This window comes from Vanellus vanellus (genome assembly GCF_965231255.1).
Source record: "Vanellus vanellus genome assembly, chromosome: 2".
Lineage (NCBI taxonomy): Eukaryota > Metazoa > Chordata > Aves > Charadriiformes > Charadriidae > Vanellus > Vanellus vanellus.
Genome location: NC_138906.1, coordinates 69,943,812 through 69,964,579, shown reverse-complemented (window position 1 = coordinate 69,964,579; position 20,768 = coordinate 69,943,812).

The following is a 20,768-nucleotide window of genomic DNA, read 5'->3' as shown; positions in this document are numbered from 1 at the left end:
TGGTGTTATTTTGGCATGTGGGGCGGGCTGGCAGAGAGCACATCCCCGCTTTTGAGACCTGTACAGCCTGTGCCGGGTAACAGGCGCTACAGCTGCCTTTTATACTGATTCCTCCCCCAAAAGGATACCTCAGTTTTCAGCAACATAGCACTCCAGACATGTTTATTGCAAAACAACATGATGGATAAAGGCTGGAGGGAGAAAAGCTCCCTCATGCACCGTTCAGTCAGGGTCAAACATTCAATTGCAAACCTGCAAGCAGCTACACAAGAACAAAACGTTATAATATCATCTCTAGATCAAACTTCAGCTAATTTAAGCAGCATCAGAGAGAGCTGGATCTCATTTGATGCTGGAGCAAGACGCCCCCCGAGATCCATCCTCTCCTCAACACCACCCACACCCCTGTGGGGTGGAAACCAGGTGCACGGGTCTGCATGGGGCTACAGCACCCTTTGCTCAAGTCCCTGCCCGAACTGTGTGGCCCTGGGACCTGCTGCATCATGCAGCATGCTCCAGCCGTTCGGCTTGGACATGTCCAATGGAGGTGGTCAGCTTGGCTGCTCTTCCAGGCCCAGGCTTCTTGGTTTATGCCAGGGTTCCTTGCTTTAAGTTTCCTGTAGCTTTGCATGAGATGGCCGCCCTGTCCTCACCCACCCTCTCTCCTGAAGCAGCTCCTAATTATTGGCTGTCTCCCCCTCTCCTTTATATTTACATTTTCATTTGCATTCCCTAATAAATACACCGCTTCTACCTTTCAGGGTGGTATTTCCTGCTTATGCTATTTTCAGGACTTTGGTAAAACTTTGTAAATCACCACTCCTGAGGAACAGATACTACCCAAACAGTCTGTTAGTACCACAGTTGTCTGCTTGCTGTCAGCCTGACATAGACTGGAAACACGATATGTAAACAGAATAGGAAAAAAACCAACCTAAATGGAAAAGACATTGCTCCAGCATTTCCCCCCGTGCCCCTTGGTACCCAGAGGAAGGGCCACTTGCAGCTTTTGACCCAGCTCCAGACCACCAGGATCAGAGACTGCCGTTGTTAACTACCTTCTGTCCCTTCAGTGGCAGAGATCTCATCATTAGATCCTTTTAGGATCAACTAGATACTTATTCCCCATGAAATTATGGGATCTGTCAGGCTGTTTGACTGCCTTTGGTTACTATTACAGTAATAAAAATCATTTTTATCTATAATACAATCTATTATTTATACCAATAATTCATACCGACCACTACCTAACTTAGAGTAACAATACAGTTACTTTAGGGTTATTTAAAACAGAAAATTTTAATCCATTTTACTTGTGCCATACTGATTTTAGATTAGATTTTTAATTAAAACAGGGCAGTTTCATCCAAGACATGCCCTGGTTGCAACAAGAATTTGTGCAACTTCCCCATCTCCTGCTCTACCACCCATCCAGCTGGACGGCCGTGGGCCTCTGCAACATGACAGTCCTCTGTGCCGATCAAAATGCATCATGCACCAAGTCAGGCACTTCATAGATGCCTACCATGACAGTACAGGTACTTTTATATAGTCTTCACACTTGAAATCTCACCACTGAAAGGTAACAAGTTTTATTAAAAATAAAAAATTTAAAAAATTAGTCATTACATAATCTTCATCAATACTCTCTTCACCCTGTATTGATGCCAGTAACAACCCTAATATTATTGGTCCAGAATCTTCTTCAAGCTAAAGGTAATTTCAATTACCTGGATTGAGTGAGGGGTCACATTTAATACCGATCCTCCCCTGCTTTACTGGATCTCCCCCACTTTTCAAAGACAAGAAAGGCTCACCCAACCCTTAAAACGCTCTTCAGTTCAAGCTAGATAAAAATGCTGATTTAAGAATATTAAACAATTTTTGATGCTCTTTAGCATCCTGCAACACCCCTTCTGACCTTACGTGTGTACCCTGACAGCCCAGAAAAATCAGACCCACAGGTCTTCGGTATATCCTTTTCCGTTGCCTATTAGATGCCTGTGTTTGCAATTATCTCCCCGTGAAGAGAGTCATGTAAAGTCAAAGGAAACAGAAAGCAGATCTGTGCTTTGAATCTTGCGCTCACCACACTTCAGTAACACATTGCCTTGCAAGTCACTGTTGTGAATGCTAACATTTGGTGGTGAACAATTGGGACAACATTACTGTATCCATTATATATTAATAACAGATGCGTGTGTATCCTATTTTTTCTTCCCTCTCTCTCCTCCCCTCCCCTTTTCATGATAATTAACAAGGCAATAAACATGTAAAACTTAAAAATCACAGAAGTGGAAAACTGATAAAGGCCTCTGAAATGATACCAAGGAAAAGAAAAGAATCAGTGAACCAGAAGAACATACAAAGTTATTGCCGTTGAGCTTTGCAGAGAGCACAAAAATTGAAAGAATAATAAATAACAAGGGCAGGTCAGTTTTCCAGCAAGAGCTAAATCCGAGGTGAGCTGAGCTAACTTAAACAATATCTACGTTACGATGTAAACAAAGGGGGAGATTCCTTACGCAGGAATAATAGATGCTCTTCAGGTTTATGGGGTTGGGGAAGGAGATGTATTTTTTTTAAGTTTCTCAGACATGCAGGAGTGTGACCAGCTGCACCCAGTGCAGTGGGGCACCCAGGGCTCTCTGGCAGCAAAGGTCCCACCCAGCTCGGCTCATGGGGACCAGGTCCTCCCGCAGCCCGCGTGCCTCACACACTGCTCTGGGATTAACGAAGCACAATAGCGAGTGGTGGAACAGCAACATTGCCCCAAGAGTGAGAGGGGAAATTCAGCCTACCCTGTGAAAATGGGAATAACCGAAAAGAGTAGAGGGTTTTTGAGGAACTCCGCTGTGATGAGTGTTAGCTTCGTCTGTCTCGTTAGCTATTGCCCTGCCACCTTGTCCCCAGGCATACGTGCGCTTGCACACACAGACACGCTGGCACACACAAGCCTATACTTCCCACCAGCTGAAAGCAGGAGCTCCTAGATAAAGTACATACGCCGAGGTCTTAAGATCCATTTAATGAACCATCATGACTAAATTTGGCAAGATTTCCTGTCTTGCTTCTTTTCTGTACCTCAGACTGTTTTGATCCATTTGTGAGAAATTTAGTTTTGGCAAGTGAAAGTCCTTTATCACTGCCAGTGGTTAATCTGCGCTGTGACACATTCATTCAACCAGAGAAAATCCAATATTGACATTTGTACCTTGGGGGGAAAAGAGGTTAAACGCTGGATATAAAATAAACTCCTGGACTATGGCAAGCAACTGCATAATATCTATTTCATGTATAGGCGTGTTTCTTTCCCTGAGAACTCAGATGTAGCTTGATCACATCTGGACTCCACTATTACTCCACATAATCGGTCAAATGGATGCTGCTGGGCAACATCTGGAAGTGTCTCCGATAGCCCAACTCAGCTGCTCCAGCCTTTCGGTGGTCCACTGAGAACTGGCCGTTCACATGCTGCTAAATCTCTTCCTTGTTTCCACCTGCTAAATAACATTAAAAGGCAGCTTAAAATACATTAAATACTCTCCCAACATTAATTTCCTCTGTAAGCAATTACTGTCTTGGCCTCAAGGATGTTTTGCAGTTCCTGGTAAGAAGGAGATGGTCTGCGTGGCCAGGCGTTCACACATGGGAAGGACCGACCCCACGAGTCTCACTAAAATGTGTTGTCACTGTTAATCATTTTCACTACCGCTGTGCCTAGGAGTCGGACCAAAAAATGAAACCCTATTGTGCAAGGCAGTGTACAAACACACAGTGGTGTGGGGCCCTGGCTCCGAAGAGTTCACAGCCCGAGAAGCCCTCATAGCCCTCTTCCCTTCTATTTTTAATTCATTCATTTGATTTCTAGAGCTGGGTTTAAAAGTTCTGAAATTAGCTACTTTTGCACACGTTGTGCAATGCCTTTATCCATGAACAGTCTCACTGATTTCCGGAGAACTATTTTATAGATTTATATGCAGATTTATATGCTTTCTTTTTTAGGCACACATACACATACATTTGGGTATACAAATATATTCTGTATTTCATATTATACGTAGGCATAAATATGTTGGTCCAGAGAATATTTCCCAGAGGAAGGTCAGAGCATACAGTACTAAATTGTCTCTCTCCAAAACTAACTGTGCTTTATCTTGGGTGTAGTGCTGCTGAAAATAAGCAGGACTTCTCAAAGGCTAAGTGTTTATCAACATGAACAAAGGTATCAAGATAATATAGCAATACTGATCCAAACTGGCTGGGTTTTAAACTCTGATTAAGCCTTGCAAACCATTTCACTTAACTTAAAAACTTCTGAATGACCAAATGACTTTTTTTTTACACTTTGTCATTGAAAATAATACAGTGGAAAGATCGGAAGTAACCTGTGACTCAGATTTAACCAAGTTTAGACAGAAATCTGAGAACCACGCAGAACTGGAAATAAACCACTGTTGCCAATTATTCAGACCGCCAACAAACAGAAACTCGGAGCCTTCAAATAAACCTAACTTTTAAAATCTATTAACTGCTTCTTTCCCTTATATCTAGAACTTCACCCATTAATAATGAGCCAAACTAAAATGATGATGCTATCACATAGACTGTCTGTTCGCCCTGAACTTGCATTGCTTGCCTAAAAAGTTCTTTACATTTGCTGAAGCCAGTGCTACTCACCCTGAACTTTGCCTACGTAACACAGAAGGGCTTAACCTATGACAAAGACAATAGCGCTGGGAATGACATCCTCACAACTACGTTTCCCTGACACAGTCATTTCAGTTAGAGCGATAACAAAGGAAAGCAAGGTGAACATCAGCAACTGCTAAACTTGGGTGCCGAACTAATGATTAAAAAAACCCTTCACAGCTGTAAAATTTGATTTCCATAACAGAGAAGATACCAGTCACACAGAGCTGGAGTAATGCAATATTTAGTGCGGTTTAGTCCAGCCAAAAGTACAGGCCTATCTTTATCAAGAAACATTATGGCCAAGAAAGCTGAGAGAAATCATCACAGAAGTAACACCCAGAATCAAGGGGAGGAAACTGCGCATTATTTACCTAGACAACAAGAAAGCTTTTGAGGCAGCATCATACAAAAAGCTGATTTATATGAGAGGATTACTACAGTTTACTCAAAAGCATAATGTTTTCATTCTCAAGTGGGAAGTAATTTATTTAATTACAAAAAAAAAAAAAAAAATCAAGGCCCTCTCTTGCAAAACTTTCACAGCAGAAAGGAATTTCAAGGTTTTGCCCTGAGGACCAGCTTATTGTAGCTCAGGTGAAGGCACCTGTGATGACAGAAATGGGGAGGAAGGTGATCAGATCTGCAGCACGTGCAAGGGGTGTTAGGAACCAAAATTTAAGAAACAGCTCATATGGGAAACCAGGTAAAATAATGGATATATAGGCATTAATAGAGAGGAGCAGTGGATGAGTCTGATCTTGAGGACAAAACTGCAAGTCCAGAGCAGACCCATAACAGCATCACGCTGGGGAAACGCAGGTGAGGTGGGCAGGACACGGCACTTAAAAACAATACAAAACTGTGTCTTCTGCTAGCCACAGGATGTAAATCAGCAGTTTTGCTCAGCAAGGACCACAGAGCCAGAGTCTCCTTTTCATGGACGTTAAGTAACCACACACACATCCCCAGGAGAGTAGGCAGGCAGCAGAACAAACAGCATGTCCCCAAAGCTGCCCCAGGTGGTACTCTTCTTTAATATAAAATTATATCAGGCTATCAAAATCAGTGCCACTACAGTGGAGACCCAGTCACTGGGTCCCTACCCACTGTCTAGGCTACAGCTGGAGACAGTGTCCTCCTAAATCACCCTGGCATGAGCCAGCGGTGGGTCAGAGCTGTCACCTCGTCACCTTATTGTCTCTGCTAGGGGGCTACGTTTCCAGTTTTGCTTGCTTTCACCTTCTTTCCTGTGTCTTATATTCACAAGCATGTACAGCTTCTGCAGTAAAGGATATAAAGACTTATACGTATTTATATATAGTTTGGTTTCTGTTAGAGATCAAGGGTTTGGTTTCACCAGAAAGTTGTCCCAGTGCCATACAAGGCCAAATAACAAGGAAATGATATCTAATCCATCCTGTATTACCTGTTCCCTTTAATGTGGAGACTATTCCAGAGAGGGACAAGTTGCATTACCAGCATTTTCTAGGTACTTAGCAGCTATTAAAACTTCAGTCTTTAGAAGAAAAAGGTTAAGGTCTGTTATTATCCCAGAATTACTGTTAAATCAGCCACAGCCATGGCTTCCCTCTATATTTAAGGTCCCTCTTCGTGTGCAGGGAGCATTTATTACCAGCGTCATCTTCATAATCTTGGGATGGAGGCTCATCTGGGCCTGGTGTCTTCCTAATCTTCATTAACTTTAATTTCATTATCACCTGTCCTGGAGTGACCCTGAGATCACTCACTACTTCTTTCTTCCTCCTCTGGGAAATGAATTCCTGTTTCTGTTCTCAGCTGCTGAACTGCTTTTGTGAGCCCTGCGGCAAATAATTAATATTAGCAGTATCCCCTTCGTCTCTCACCAATCTGGGTGCCCCACCCCATCTCAGAAGCTCTGCTGGCTCCTTGACTCGTCTCTCTGTTTCTGATATATGTTTTTTAAAGCCTCTAGAATATTCGGCTTGGCTCAGCAGTCTTATTTCATCCCTTGTGTGAGCTTTTCGCACCTTTTTTTTTCAAATCCATCTATTAACCTTCCTATTCCTCACCTTCCCTTCTCGCATTTGATGTTCACCGGCTCTCAGATGTCTTTTGCATGACATAAGAACCAATTTTTCCAGTTAATTATTCAACCTCTTCTCCTGGCTCTCCCCTCCCCCTAAACAAGAGCCTTATAAAGATGGGTTCGGGATGACAGAGCATCGCTGGATTAAAGAAACAGACTGAATTGAAGGTCTTCCCACAAAAGAGAGATCTTGGCCAAAAAGCTCAGACCCCTCCCCTGACTGCAGGGAAAAGTTTTGTGAAAAGCAGATGCCCCAGCTTCCTCCCCTGGCAGCGGCAGAGACTGTTGTCATCTAATAACACGGCAGGGCAATAACATTTTATTTCTGTCCCACACCTAACTAATGGGGCTGTTTGGCACCGAACGGAAACAAATAGGGGGGAAGAATGACAATGACCGAGAGAGGAGGGAAACAGAAAGAAACCTTTCCTTCAGCTCTGTGCCTTTGACAAACATCTGAGGTAATAAACAGGGAGTTTTATGAGCTAATTGCATTTTAATCAATTTGAGCTCTTAACTGCATTGGAGAGGCTGCTAAGTTATATTAGATTCATGGATGTGTTTCACACTGCGTCCCCACCGTTAGCAGCTTTACGGTAACGAAGCCCCTGCCGCCGCCGTCACCGTCACCGTGGACTATTGCTCCTGAGGAGCGGGCGGGCAAGAAAAACTCCCCTGAACAAAAACAAAGAGGACGAGCAGGATCCTTTGCATAAACAAGGGGAAAATGGAGCGATTGTGCTGCACGACGTGAGGCGAGAGCAGAAGTTCGGCGGCTGGCAGCAACCCGCAGCCACCGATCTTTGGAGAAAGAAATCCTGGCACAACGAATTTGGGAGAGTCCAATAAAAATGTAGACGTGAAGGCAGAAAACTCTCTCCTCCCGGTTGTGTACGTGTGTCCACACAACCAGCATATGTTAAGCCTTTAAATGAACATTTGGCCGCGAAACAGTAGCTATGGCAATACGCAGGCACGAATTTATGTACTGTACATACATATCGCATAGAAAAGCTCTCTGTTTCTGAACCGGACTGACAGCTGCTTGAAATTTTCCCCTTCGCTTTCCCTAAGGTCTCAGGTGTGGGATTCATGAGCCAGTGTCTCAGCTAGAACAGGTGTCTATCGCTGTGTAAATAGCAATTAGGCCCAAATTTCAGACTTTTTTCAAATCCCTATCTGAGGAAAAGCCCAGGAATAAATAGTTGCTGTAACGGCCAGGGGTATTGTGTAGCATTATAGCCTCCAGCTGGGCTATTACATACTATAGACGGGTGAAGAATACAAGCACCTGACAGATGTGTTCTGTTAGCTTCATTAGAAAAGAAACAAAGAAACTCCTCAATTAATAGCAGTGGAGCCAAAGGGAAGGGGGGTGCGGGAGGGAGGAATCATAGCCTGTTATTTAAACAGAGTCAGGGAGCCTTTCACTGGTGGCTTAATATGATTCATTAATAAAAACAGCTTTTTGAATGCCCAGTTTAAGTCAAAAGAAATCACTAGCATGGTTCGGGTGGTTTGGTTGGTTTTTTTTTTTTTGGTGGTGGGTATTTTTTCCCTGCAAAAGAAGGGCAAAATGACAAACTGGAGTTGCTGCATTCATTTTGTGCAAGGCTGGTCCTTCTCAAAGCACTCTTTCCGCGGGGCATTTGTCCCTCGGGGTGGTGGCGCAGTCCTTGGGAATTGACGGGGTCACATCAAGCCTTTGGGTGAGAGAGATTTGCAGGGCTAGTATAGAAACATTCCGTGTCTCAACTAGGAAGCCTTAATGGTTTTAAGAGTGTCAAAATGGAGCTCTTCGGTGCAATGGAAATCAGTCACACCTTTCTATCACAACACGTTATTTCTGTTTTGAGGGTCTGAATGACCAGTAAAACCCTTTTGAGCGTAGTTCTGCGTGCCACTTCTTTAAAACTGTTCATGTCTCTTTACTTAATTCAGTTTTAATCATAATAAATGTATGTACAAACTGTATTGTACTGCAGCTCCTTCTTATGCACAGGCATACAACAGGTTGAGGATCCTGCAGCTAGCTGAAGAAACCGCTTCTCTTCTGCTCCTAAAAAATAAGATGAAGCCATCGCCACCTTTTTATGACAAAGAGCAAAACCCAAATGCAATGTAATTCTCAAGCTGCAGTGCTTATTGCTGTCACTGGCGGTGGCAATAAGAGCTATCATCTGCCCGGTACGCATTTGAAAGAGAGGGAGGCATTTCAAGCATTTGCAGGTTCAGGGAGCTCACAACAGGAAGCCCCGAGCCCCGCTGCAGGATTTTAAACATGAAGAAACTGCTGCAGTGCCTCCGTGGGGTGGTATAAGATAAGTGGGAGGGAAAGGGTCATTCAGCACCTGAGAGTACAGAAGGAGCCATGCGGTGGAGGTAGCCATCGTTTGCGCCCTGACCTGCCAAACGAAGCCGCGCCAAGAGAAGACCCTGCCAGATTCACCAGCCTCTGCCTGGGCAAGGGGACAGTCATGGTATGGCTCTCGCACAGCAGTCTCTGGATCCATGTGGTCCAGGTGTGATGATGGCAAAGTCAGTGCAGTGAGCTGGAGAGGTTGGTTTGATGAGATATGTTACAGAAAGATTGAGGAGACCGACAATACCGATCAGCTCCTTTCGCATATTTCCCTGCAAGTTGTTTCCCACAGTGCATTGACTGATGTTTTGTCAAAGGCTGCCTCTGAACGTACCAAACGATGGGTCTTCCATCACTTCCCAAGGGACAGTCATCCACAACCAAATAGATCTTTCTGTCAAGAAGATTTCTTTCATATATTCAGCCTAATTTTTCCAATTCTTAATTTCATCCCGTTACTTACTTAGACCCACTCCTATTGTCCTAAATAATTAACCTCCCTCAGGAATTTACCCCCTCCATGTATTGGTAGGCTATTCTTTTGTCCCACTGTAGTCTTCACTTAGCGAAGCTATCTATATTTAATTCTTTTAATCTCTCTTCATAAATTAGTCCCTCCAGCCAGTGAGGGGAAGGGCATATTAGAGATGTTATTCAGTAGTGAGCTAGGATGCTCTGTTGCGTTCTGGGGATATCTAGAGCATGGAAAATGCCTAGGGGAAGCCTAAACATTCGTATTATTACTTCCCCCCCCCCCCGCCCCCAAGTGTTTGAACTGCCATAGACAAAGTGATATTTCTGAAGGAGAAAAATATAACTAAAGATCTCTGTTTCCTTCTTCCTTTTCTGCCCCACTGTTGTAAATGTCTGCTTTGTCCTCAGTTAATAACCTCCATCACCAGCTGGCCAGCTCTTGCTTACAAGCTTCGCCTTCCTTTGCACCCTAACCTAGGATTTTTGTATCTGGGTGAAAAGCGGAGAATCAGACAGTCAACGTAAAAACAGGCTAAACTATATACAATAATAAACAAATATACTGCTGCTGCGGCATGCTGGAGCTTTTTCCATCAGGCGTAAAGAAGCTGTTTACTTGTGATAGTTTGTGTACTTGTAACAAAGTTATTGCTTTTCTAATGTACATAAATTCCCGATTAATTAGGTAGCACCACTATCTTATTTTTCTAACTTTACTGACAGAATCAGACAATAGCCGTACTCTTGCCCTGCCCACCCCAAATTAACGACTTGGAGGATTCAGGCTTACAAGTCAGATGCAAACTAATGACTGGTTTATTTGAATTGCTGGTTTCCTTCCTAAAGACAGTTTGTATGATAGAGCTGATAGCAAAGTCTCCCTTTAGGATAACACTGTATAATTCTGCGTGTTTTACATTTATTTGCTGCAAATCGCTCTCCGTTCAATCAAGCTCTACATCTGAAGAAACTGAAGTGACTTATACCAGGAGGTGGGGATGGTGTGGTCTTTGAACCCAGGATATTTTTTAAAAAAAGAGTAGTAGTAGTTGTTGTTGTTGTATTATATTTGTACTTCATGGCACGTTTGTAGCTTAAACACTCCTTTACCAGCAAGTAGAATTTCATACTAAAACATCCTACCGCAATCTCAGGGTAACCATTAGTATTGGTTAAAGGGACTGCAGTAGTATTTGACTTTTGTCTTGCAAATGGATTTTCAATTGCTTTAAATACATCCAAAGACTTGGAAAGACTGGGCCTGTGCACTGGAATCATTTAAATATCTAAAGGAGGAATGCAGAATCCAGCACATGAACCAGTGCCCATAATTGGCTCTGATACTTCAACAATTTATTTATTTTTCTCTACAGCTGACTTAATACCATAAAATGAATTCAGTACTTGCCAAAATGCCTATTGCAAAAAAAAAGTCGAACAATTCATATTTGGGTCATACAAACCTGAAAAACATTAGAGACCAATAAATGATGTCTTCTGGAGGGTATGAAAATAAACAGACCCTCATGTTAATGTGAACCAACTCAGTCTTTAACCCATTGGCTATCATTTTTTCTTTTTGCATTGTGGCAACACATAGGAGCGCTTCTGGATATAAATGCTGAAATCCCAAATAATCCTTAACTCAAGAGTTTTTACACAAAAGAAAGTAACTGGATTGGGAGGAAGCTAGGGACATATGTGCACATGTAGAGGAAAAAAACCATCGGTGGTGTGTACCAGGTGTCCTACCAGTGCCTTCTTTCTCTCAAGTATTTCTTCTTTCCCACCACAAAGCCTGTTTGCCTGTTCAGCGACCGGATTGATGGCTTAACGTGGCGGGTGGTGGCTATTTCCAGAGTTAAGAGATGCCCACAAAGACTTCATCCACAAATCACGAGAGCCTCAATTCCTTCCCTCTGGATTCTCGGGGCCAAGCTCCTGGTGCGGTATCCCCCCACGTCCGATGGATTTGTTCCAAAAGAAGCGCAAAGTGCAGGTTTACTTCTCTTGCTATGTTTATGGGTCAACTTGAGTGCAAAATGCGAACACACAGAGTCTGGAAAGCCTGTTTTAATCTCTTGGTTTGTTATATTTTCTTCTTTCATCATACTGCATTGCAAATTATTCTAGTTCTATTTCTCTGGTGTATTAAACTAGTGCATTGCCAAGTCTCAGCTCTCCATTCAGGTTCTGGCATCAAAGCCTTAGGCCAATTTTATTTCATTTGTATTTGCTGTCAGAGCAATGTCTTTATTCTAAAATGCCCTTCTCATATCAACTTCTCAGGTGGCTTGACAGAAGTAGAAAGTGTGAGGAAGAGAACCCTCCCCCACACTGCAGTCCGCCGTATTGCTTTTATGTTTTCACTCTCTCTGAAGGGGGGAAATGTACAGCACACCTCCAGAAAATGGAGTTCAGGACGCCATTTAGCAATGAAGGGGATTTTTTTCTAATCTTAGCTAGGCACTTGACCTGTTCATACAGCCTTTCTATTTTATTTATATGTATGTGTATATATAGGCGTGTATATATGTATGTGTATATATAGGCGTGTATATATGTATGTATATAAAAAGCACGCACACTTTTAAAAAATACTCATGCTGCTGTTGCGCTGGGCTAATTTATTTTCAACTGTGAGTGGCACGTTTACTCAATCACAAACAAAATTTTAGTAAAGCAGAGTGAATATCCATCATGTCCAATTATGATGACAATGCAGGGCTGTGCAGCTGAGGGTTAGACTGGGACCAGCCATGTTTTGCTTGTGGCCATCAAGGATTGCGATGGAGCTTTTTTTACGCGTGGGTAGAAAAGTGATTTAAACTGGGTGACAGGAAGCCCAAATCATTTTGTCATATTAAAGACTGTCAAGGACCCACCTCAGGATGGAAGTGTTTGATGTCAAATATAACTCCAGAAGTAGGCAAGGTAACAGCAGCTGTAAACAGGACATCTTAAGCATCACAGGTCAAGGGGAAGCATACGAAAAGTTTATCTTTTGACATCGCACGTTAAGCAGTAATCGTACTTGATAATAATAGCTTTTAGTCTTCTGTTTAATATTCCCAGTTGTGTCCAGCAAAGGACACTTTGCATTCTAACAATTTTTATTTGCCAAGCACAAATGTGTGCTATCTATAAAATCCCATGCACTTAAACATACATAACCAAACTTTAAAAATCCACGTGCGTACGTGCACATCTGTCTGCGCCATCCGTGCATTGCTGACACTAAGGACACAGAAATCCCTGGGTCACGTACCTTTGCAAAGATCTTAGTAAGCAGCGATGCTGCAGTGGTGCAAGAGGAACAGGGCATTGTTATCATCCCCCCCACACTGTTCTCAGAATTGATTATTCTCACCCCTTTAAAAATAACAATGATTTGGGTTGCACAAAATACAGACACCTTCCCAAGCACAAACACATGTATACGTGTTTTGAAGGCTACTCCCCATTAAGTGCTTTGGGTTTGGATAGTTTAATCTGTTTCCTCACTGGTGTAAGGCAGAACAATGGGTTTCTCAACTGAGGAATGTGCATGTTAAAAGCGGGGATCGGATGAGACCTCTGTACCAAGGCAATGAGTTTCACCAGGGCATTCGAAATAAATCTAATCTACAGAAATCATGGCTACGTTTAGGATCCCGCAAAATGCTGTGCCTTAGGAACGGAGTATTTCAGAAAGCAGTTGAACAGGGCCAGTATTTCAACATCAGCAGCCAGGAAAAAGAAACCTCACTTCACTGTATTGCTAAGTGAACGCAGCTGACTGCTCCCTTGCAAGCGGTGACGATTCAAATTCCTCCAAAATTGTAACAACTTCCAGTAATGTTTTCCTTTGACAGCTCTGGGACAAACTTTTTCATTCATTCACTGTTTTCTCTGAAGATTTATGTCAAAATCAGGGGTCAGTAAAGCCTGCTTCTTTCTGTGCTTTCTTTTGCTTTTCCCCACAGCTCTGCTTTATTCTTTACTGGAAAAACAAGTTGATGCGAAAGAAGAAGCAACAACAACAGAAAACAAAATTATCAAAGCAGGTATCAGTAAAATAAAATTGGAAAAATCTGAAAGCAAAAGGCGATTTTTTTTTTCCCCTTTTGGCAAAGACCTATTTTTTCCACAGGCCGGGGAAGAGCAGAAACCTCTCTGCAGTCTACCTAGAAACTGCTGTCTGGATGCATATTCGTATTTCAGATACTATAATGACAGATGTGAGAGAAGAGAGATTTTTACAGGAACTGGATGAGAAAAACTATGGGAGTGAATCAAATTTTCTTTCTTTGGGTGTACAGGTACAGAAATGTAGCACGCATTTATACTATTATGTCTTTATTATTCATACGATAATGTGTTTTGATTTGCTGCAAATTACAGAAGACTTAAAATACTAATTTTAAAAAACTTCCCCTGGCTGCCTCTCTCTCTCTCACTCACCCACACTTATTTTCTGTACAATAACTCTCTCCAGTGATCATTAGAAGTATATACTCTCAGAGCTGGGAAGCCTGAGATGATGCACTGAAGAGCCACTCCTACAGCTACTTCTACCAGGGTCATACAGGGGTTGATAGTGACATTTTTTTGTTTCTTTTCTGGTCTTTTAGCTTTTCTGTGTGCTGTTTTTAAGGCAATATACTCAGGATGAAGTTTAGAAGTCACAAATTTGTCTACGTCCCCAGGAAAAAAAATACCCTATGGACATTCCTTCACACATAAAATATAGAAGCTAGAAGCCATGACTTCTAATGAATTCAATATCACTATTTTACTCATGTTAGATCAAAAGTTTGAGAAACAGTATCTGGATAATGGAAGTTTATTGTTGTATGACACAAATCAACAACCATACTAAGCCTAAAATCAGTTTACCACAAAGCCAACTCCCCATCTCCCAAGCATCCTGGTACATACAAATTAAACATACCCAGATTGAGGTTCCACATGAAAACTGAGCTGTTTGGAAGTTAAACCAAATGAAATCTTTTATTTTTCATTAATTCAAGCCCACCATAGAACTGTCTCTGCTAATATCTACATTTTAGTCAAGATTACTTTTGACACTTCTGTAAGTAGTAAACAGGCAACAGGAGCAGTCTCCTCACTTACTTTATGAGAAGAAAGAATTCTGAGGGAAGCAGGTGTTCATAATTTGGTCACAGAACTGCACAAAGGAAGATTTTTGGCAGGCAGAGCAGCAACCAGAGTTCCTGGTCTTACAAAATGCCCAGACAACATCTAAGCACTCTTGAGAAGTACCTCCCAAAACATTTGCTCTGCACTAGTTCTGCGTATCTGAATGCTTCTGTCACAAGGCAAATTGTGGTTGTGGGACTCCGTGCAGAAGCAAGATACCACAGGGAGCCATGAGCGATGGGAATAGGGAATTGCTGTGAGTTTAGCACCTGGACAAGGGACAGGAGTCAGATGGGCGCTGGGCCACTGGCATGGGCTGATGGGTAAAGGAGGAGGTGGGTGCTGAAGGAAACACCTGGGAGTTCCTCAGCTAGGACCTGGCTTGAGACCAGGGTAGTCCAGAAATGTTGTGTTTCTGAAGACTTCAGCAGTGAGAAGAGAAGCGAGGCCCACCAAATATGTAGGTGATCCCAGGGAAAGTCTTGGGACAACTATAGCCTGGCGTGGAGCTCATACTAATGCCACGGTCACCAGGTTTGTGTTCTCTCGGGAAGCATGTGCGCTTCCACACCGGACAAACCTGGTGTGCCCCACTGCCCCAGGCCCTGAGGAGTCAGCACGACCAACGTGACCCTCTGCAGTGTTACAGCACCGCTCCTACAGGGTTCCTGCAGCATGGATCAACCTCACTAGGGTTAAGAAAGGCAAAAGGCCCAGATAATGCTGGTCTTGCTTGTCCTGATCCTCCTGCCGGGAAAAGAGGAGGAGAACAAACACTGGTGAGTTTATCAGAAACAAGAGATGATTTATTGAAAAAGTGTTCCAACAATTACTTCTTTGAAGGAAGCTGGCACCTCGCCCCTTCAATAGTGCCGCTTACCATCCGCTCCAAAATTAGGTAAGCAAATCCCTCCTGGCCTTTTCCCACCAGGAAGAATGTCAGTCTACTCCATCCAGGAACCCTGAACACCAAGTACTTGAGATAAACTGACAATTGATAGCCAATACTATTGGCAGACCCACTCATCAAAGCTAATTGCACGACAGGAAACATCCTGTTTCAGTTCATCATTGTGTAATTCAGTGCTATATTATTAGAGAGACGAGCAAAGTTTCCATAGGAAGAGAGATTGAAAAGAACAGGACCTCTAGTTTAGGGAAGTAACAAAACCAGGGATTCACTAGCCTATGTGACACAAAACAATCTACTTTTGTGTTATCTACTGTTTCTCATAATGAAAGAACAAGAGATAGCTAAAAAAAAAGAAAAAAAGCAAAGCATTCAATTGAAAACTGATAAAAGGATTTATTTATTTGTATACAACATGCAATTAACTTCGGGAGCTAACTGTCAACAGATATGACTGAAAAAAAAAATCAGTAGGATTAGGAGTTTATCTGGATATTAAGAATATATATCACTACAAAACTAACTTGCCAAGCTGTGGTTTTCTTCTCCTGCAGTTAGTAAACATAACCAACAACTTTGTTGAAAATTCCTGGAGCATTTTGAGGTAGTCAACCTGAAGATTGAAAAGGACTTAGTGAAAATTACTGAAAAATCATAATCGTACCCCACTTGCTGTCTCATAATTTTATCTTACCGGCAATCTGAATCAAATAAGTAGCTGATAAACAAAACGGGCTGGGGAACCAATTGGTTGACAAATAGTGCAATGTTCAAACTTCGCTCTTACAGTTCATTAGCACAGCAACCCCTTGGTGCAACAAAAAATCAAACCTGCGTCCTTTTCATTTTCCCATCATGAAAAGATTATATTTATTTTTAAATGTACTTACCTAATGAGCATATAACTCCTCAGACATCTCAAGTCACTCCTTCGCATAGATTTGCTCTATGTACAAAGTACTACTTAGACCCTCTGAAAGCTGGGCCAGGAACAAATGATCCTGATGTCCCGTCTCATCTGGGTTACCTAAAAGTGTGGACAAGCGGTGTACCCCCTGCCAGCAAAGATTTTAATCTGAGTTTTCTGAGATGTAGTTCATTCTAGTGAACAAACATCAGATATTTCCTGCACATAGGAAAAGTGATTGGAACAGGGTCCAACAGAGAAGTGCGAAGGCCCTGGTCTGCCTTGCTGCCACCAGAAATCAGCAGTAAACCCCAATACATTCAGCGTTAGGGTTATAACAGGCTTTTGACTCCAGTGTCACCTTCGTTCAGAAGTCCCAACATAGTTTAACCTGTCTTTCTAATAAGATGCTTGGCTGACGGGTCCTACAGTTTCACCTTTGCCAAATTTATCTTCCAGCCTCGCATTGACTTCTTCCTAAACTCATGAGGTGAGCTACTGCATGTCTCACTGATTTAAATTCAAAGTCAACAGGATACATCTTCTGCAATCTGCATCTTACTTATGGCTCATGCTTCCAAAACACGACAACTTTGAGACATGGGTTAAAAATGGAGGAAGCTATTGCAAAATACGTACTGCAGCTCATTTTACATGCCTAAGCCTGTGAAATAACTTCTCTAATCTACCTCATACTTTCTGTCAAACTGTTCTACCAGATTTGTTAAAATACAGATATGCAAATGTTAGGTAGAAAGGAGATTTTTTCAGGAAATTGAACATAAGGGGTATCAAAATGAGAGTTGATTGTAAAAAGACATTAATTCAACTGCAACTGCTTCATAATTCAGAGTATTAGATTAATGCTTTATGAGCACATTATCTACAAGTTAATGTAAATGCTGTAACAAACCGAAATTCAGAGATAGAGTCTGTTCACCGGTTTGGCTTGGACCCTCTCCACAGAGGCTTTATCAATCAGCACAGAAAGTTTAGTCTAACCTTTGCCCGTCAGTTCGAGGTAGCGAAGCTTCCTGAAAGACGACAGAAATGTCTTTCGTGCATGCAGACACCTAGCAGCTCCCTCTGCTCTAGCCGTAGGGCTGGCTCAGACCTTCCCGCGTCACCTCATCACTGCTGACGCGCGAGACCACCCGCGCCACGACCGAGGTGTCGTCGCTGCGGGTGCAAGAGCGAGCCCAGCTGAAAAGCAGGCTGCATCTGTCACACGGAAAGAATCAAAAGCCAAAGCTCCGCACCGCTGGCAATGCCCCCAAAGCACTGCAAGACACGCGCGCGCGCTTCGCAACGCAACAGTCGCGACGTTTCCGTCCCATGCTTTTGCCCTCCGTCCCAGCCGCGCCAGCCAGAGCCCACCATATTCCCGCCCTGCATCCTTTTACTTTTGCATAGTCTGGCACACGCAAGAAGAACAGCTGAATCAGGAAGAAGCAGAGAATTGCTGTTTAGCAACGTTACAAATGTTAACCTAAACAAACCAATGAACAAAAAACCCGGCGCGGCAGTAATAGTGATGAAGCCACGGCACTTTATCATAATCCCATCTAGCGAGACAGGGAATTTTTGTCAATATGTTTCAACGCTCAGAAAATGTACTGCTCAGCGCTTTGACACTGTACTAGCCACACACATTTTCTTTCATTGGGGAAAGGTTTTTCTTTAAAAGCACACATTGGATCCAAATTCATGTCCTCCCATACAGACTTCCCCGCTCATTCAAACGGGGACACGTGGCTGTGCCCGCATAAACACAGTGCACTGGGAGAAAGCTCCAAGTATATGGCCAGAGGTCCTTGAGACAATTTTCAAGGACGTTTATGTGACAGAATATTAGGAACATTTTTTTAAGGAATTTATTCACTGAGAACCTTAGAGGTCTGGCACAGAGACATGTAATTATATCCCGTAACAGATTAGCAGCGGAGGCGAGTATTGGGCCTCCACAAGTGACCAGTATGAGCAGTCCCAATGACAAGGCAACACAATTTATAGTATGTAGTTATGAAATAACTTACCCACTTGAAAAATGTCTTCTGAAGCTCGACAGTGGGTCTCTGAGTTATGCCATGGAGCATTACGGTTTATACCACTGATAGGTTAAATCCTCTCTAATACTGCAGAGTGCAGCTCTCCTTCCCCTTTAGGTACCCTCTGGGTCACACACCTCTGTGAGCACCTTACAAGTCTCTGGTCTACTCTAGATTTCACACTTCTTCTCCTCTCTCTCAAGGTTATCTTTCCGTATCTCTAACAACTTCCATAGCCAACTTCAATGTTTTCATACTGCAGATCCTTTCAGCTTTCATCTTAAGCTTTTTTTTTTTTCTTTTTTTTTTGATCAGATGAACTGAAAAGCTTTGCAAGACAGACTAACTTTCCTCCTCTGGCTGAAGACACTGTAACTACACAAGGGAGGGTTCATTTTTTTAATCCCATGGACTCTAACACATTACTTGCATTGTTTTTTCTGGAGACCCCACTACCACCTGTGATTTACTCAAACTATTTCCATTAATGTTCTTCACCTTTTTTCACTATTTGTATTTGGTTCTGAGCAATCTACCCACCTGAACTTATCGAGTTACCCTGAAGTTCCTCACAGTCTTCAGGAGCTTTGAATACCCTGAACATTTTTGCATCCGCTCAAATATTGTTAGGTGATTAATGAAAACATTAAGTATCAGCTCTCAAGAAAAGAGCATTAAGCAACACATTCCCACGGATGAAGCACCTGCGAGAGTCAAAAAACAAAGGCAGGCTTATTGACCACTTTCAATTTTCTTCCAGTGTCTATAGCTCCTGTAAACCCATCTTGTGATATTTGTTCTATCAGTTACTGGTAACTAGTAATGTCACCTCTAATGGAAGTTATTTTGCTGTTCGCTTTTACTGAACGTGCAAAGTTCTTTCACCCTCCAATGGTTCAAACGAACGGGAAGGCCTTATTGTGCTGCTGTGCAGGCAGACACCGGGACAGCAGGGTTTGGGCCAAAGGGTGCGAAAAACTGAGAGCGTGGAATTTACTCTACGATAAAGCAGCATTAACTCTCAAGCAATCAGCATTAACTCCCGAGAAATCACTCGATACCCTCCTGAGAGCGCTGTGGGACCGCAAGGGTGAAGCCCTGAGGACGGAGCTGCTGCTGCCTGCCCACGCTGGCAGGCAGCCTTCGGCGCAGCTAACAGCCTGCCACAGAAATACTCATGTGAGATAGCCATAGCCTTTAAAATTGGATAAGAAAGAATAGAAGGGAAACGGTGTAAAATGTCACATCCAGACAAGAGAACAAATCAAAGGGGTTTTTTTTTTTTTTGCTCCCTTATAGCAGGGAAAAAGTACTCACAGGAGCTTCTTATCCCTTTCTCCGTCATTTTTTCTTTTTCCTTCTCAGGTTTCTTTCATGCAGGGAAATAATTCTCTCTCTGTTGACACCTATGCAACCACAGACGTGTCAGCATGAGCTGACTGGGTGGAAAAGAAAAAAATATTTACCCCCAGCATTTCTGCGATCTGCTGCATTGCCATTAGTGCCATGATTTATCGGCGCCCGTTACATATTTTAGCTTAAGCTTCTCAGTCACCCAAATGATTTTCTCTCAGCAAATGAGAACTACCAGTGAGATGTACAAGTTCACAGGAAAAGAGGGCAAAAGGGAAAACAAGCCAGCTTGCACGCACCCCCTGAGCATCTGCCCCCCAAAATGGGAGTACTACAGCGTGGGGGCAAACACCCGGAGACGGATGCTGAGAGATGCCGGGGAACGGCGGGGTACCCCGGGGGCAGGGAGCACCTTCACCTCCCCCCCTCGCCCCGTAGGCCAGCAGCCCCGGCTCCCCGCCAGGACCCCGAAGCCCCCTTTCTTCCCGCCGCCGTGCTGCCCCGTGTGTCCCCCCCCGGCCGCTAACGGAGGGCAGGAGGTGGGGGGCGGGGGGAGGTGGGGGACAAGAGACGGGGGAAGGGGGGGCGATGACTGCAGAAATGCAGCATCAGCAGGGAGATTAGGCTGTCAGCCTCCAGAGCACTTCCCTGCGAGGGAGCAGATAAGAGGGAAAAGGTGAATGGGAACACTTGTCACAGCAGATGGCGGCTTTGATTTGCAGAAGAAAGCGGGGAGGGAGGGAAGCGGAAAATAGGGAAGGGGAGGCCGTCCCTTGCCCGCCCGGTCCCCCGAGCCCCCCCCCCCCCCC